Source organism: Hordeum vulgare, chromosome 2H, assembly GCF_904849725.1.
Source record: "Hordeum vulgare subsp. vulgare chromosome 2H, MorexV3_pseudomolecules_assembly, whole genome shotgun sequence".
Lineage (NCBI taxonomy): Eukaryota > Viridiplantae > Streptophyta > Magnoliopsida > Poales > Poaceae > Hordeum > Hordeum vulgare.
Window position 1 is genome coordinate 201,006,767 of NC_058519.1, and position 2,658 is coordinate 201,009,424.

At 48.2% G+C, this 2,658-nt stretch overlaps 1 pseudogene; it reads right to left on the reverse strand.

Moving 5' to 3' along the window:
• Window positions 1-251: 251 nt before the first annotated feature.
• LOC123429912 lies at window positions 252-1,754 on the reverse strand (annotated as a pseudogene).
• Between the last annotated feature and the right edge of the window lie 904 nt (window positions 1,755-2,658).

Here is a 2,658-nt window from a genome sequence, read left to right on the forward strand (position 1 = left end):
TTTGGCCCGTTTGAAATTGGGGTTCATGGTACCCGTGTCCATCTATGTACTATATTCCCTATCTACGTTTCAACCAAGCTTGGGAGTCAAATAACGGATTAACAAGACCACAATGGTCAAGCATGGTCGATTGACCGCATGTTAACCTATTTCCCGAGATACGTTTCCTTGTTATTAGCAATCAAATGAACAGTATAACTGCTTATATCAAGGTGATGTCAGATTGAGAAACTAACAATTGGGAACAGCACTAGTTATAAATTTAACATTATATTCTTCCTCGTGGAGTCTAGATCAAAGATTACTTGCAAAAATGCAGTACTATAAGACCATTACATAAAGCTGTACCTAACAGTTTTTCTGATAGGATTGTGTAACTCTAGAACATGAGCCTAACAGGAATATATATTGTGATTTTCTTCTCATTGCCACCACAGAAACACACCCCTTACTTGCATTTGATCGGACAGTGAAGACTCAATGGGCGATCGAAATCTTTGAGCACCGGAGGCCATGCCACCATCTCGTACGGATACACCTGACTAAGCCCTCCAAGCCGCTGCGGCTCATCGGTATTGCAGCACCACAGCCTTTCCATCTCCAACGTCTCGATGAAAGAAACAACCCAATCATGCATGACAAAGAACAGCATCCTGCTGCCCTCGCAGAACCCAGCGAAGCTCGCATACTTGAAAGAAGAGATTTCCCCGATTGTCGTGGTGAGTTTCACCCCGTGGAGATCCCGGGGCAGCCAGAAGGGCTGCTGCCGAGCCCACTTGCTATCCGCTCCAAGAGCCCACCTCTCCACAAGAAGCGACGTGTAGTCGTGGAAAGCGAAGAAGCACAGACAGGCGTCCTCCGTCTTGCCGATCCAGTGGTTGCCGTTCATCAGCCAGTCAGGACGGTCCACCGGCTCCGGCAACACAGACATTGTCATCTTGGTAGTGTCGACCACCATGATGTGCTCGTCTTGAGGGCTGTACACGACTTCGCCGACAACAACTTACGGGCCTTCGTGGGCATTGTATTGCCGTTCCCCACATTGCCGGGAGCCGGTTGTCACCTTCCAGGCTGAGGAAGCGCTAGCGGAGTCATAGACCAGCACAGCGTAGCGGTGCCACAAGTCCTCGGCGCTGCCGAAGAGCACGACAGCGACACGGAACCCAGCGCCCTGCAGAGGAACGAAAGCGGCGCAGGCCATGACGTACCCACTGACATTCGCCGCCGGCAACCGCCGGTATGACCTCTCCAGCGGGCTGCACAGGACGAGATTGAGCTCCCAGAACTTTTTGCTGCGCTCGCGCAGGACGAGCAGGCCGCCGCGGCCGTCGACGATGTCGACGCCGCGCTTCGACACCACCCGGGGGAGGAGGCCTCCAACGTCGAGGCCGACGCCGGACTCAGTGGCGACGAACGGGGGCAGCGGGGACGGGCTGTAGTTGCGGAAGAAGCCGAAGTGGCGGGGCGGGGTCGGGAGGCAGCCTGCGCGTGCACCAGAGGAGACTATGCGGCGCCAGCGCCGGCACACCGCGGCGCAGCGGATGGTATCCGTGGGGGGCGGCAGCCGCTTGAAGACCTCAAGGAGCATGTCGTCCGGGAGCGCCGTCGCGGGTTCCTCCGGCGGCGACTTTCGCGGGCGTGTGCGTCGCGCGGAGTCGGATGCGACTAGCGGACGGGAACGAAGACGGCCGCGCGCGCGTGCGCGGCGGAGGAGAGGGGTGGTGGGTGGCATGGCCGAATGTTTATGGCGATCAGATGGGGAATTGGTGTTTTAGATGGAGGCGAGGAGGCGGCGCATCTGGTCTTATTAGGTTGAGAATGGCGGGCGGGGAATCCGGGGGTGATGGCGGGAAGCCGCTTCTTCCGGCCAAATGCGCGCCGGTTAAAGTGTATTTTTTTAAACCGACGCCTGCAGCGTTCGATCATGGGTCGGTCCAATGAATGAAAGAAAGATTTTTTTCGGTTTTGTGAAGTTTTTAGATGGGTTTTTCATTCAAGTTTTTTCAGGACAGATTTCTCTTTTTCTATATTTATTTCTTTTCTTTACTCTTTCTATTACCTTTTCATTTTCATTTTATTTTTTATATAAATTTTAGTTTTTTCAAAAAAGTTTATCCTTTTTTTATTAATATTTTTTCAAACGAAGAAACCATTTTCCAAATCACTAAACCCTTTTCCAAAATTTAAGAATTTTCTAATTAGAATTCTTTGTACTTTTTTAAAATCGATGAACTCTTTTCTAATTTTGATGAACTTTTTGGAAATTTGATGAACTTTTTTCAAAAATGATGAACTTTTTAATATTTATGAACTTCTTTTTTTCAGTTCAACGAACTTTTTTAAAACTTTTTTTCAAATTCATGTACAAATTTCCGAAATCCGTGAACTTTTAAAAAAATGTGAACTTTTTTTAGATCATAATGAATTTTTTTGAATTCATTATATTTTATTTTAAAATTTGTGAACCATTTTACGCTTTTATAAACTTTTTGTGTTCACTTTTTTTAGCTTTTTTGGTTTTTTGATAGAAATTTCAGCCCTAAAACTCGACCGGCCCATTTTATATGCATGTGGGCGCTCGTTCTCTTAGATTTCTTTTCTCGCTAGGAGAACCAGCGTCCACACGCATATAAAATGGGTCGTCCCAGTTTCTATCAA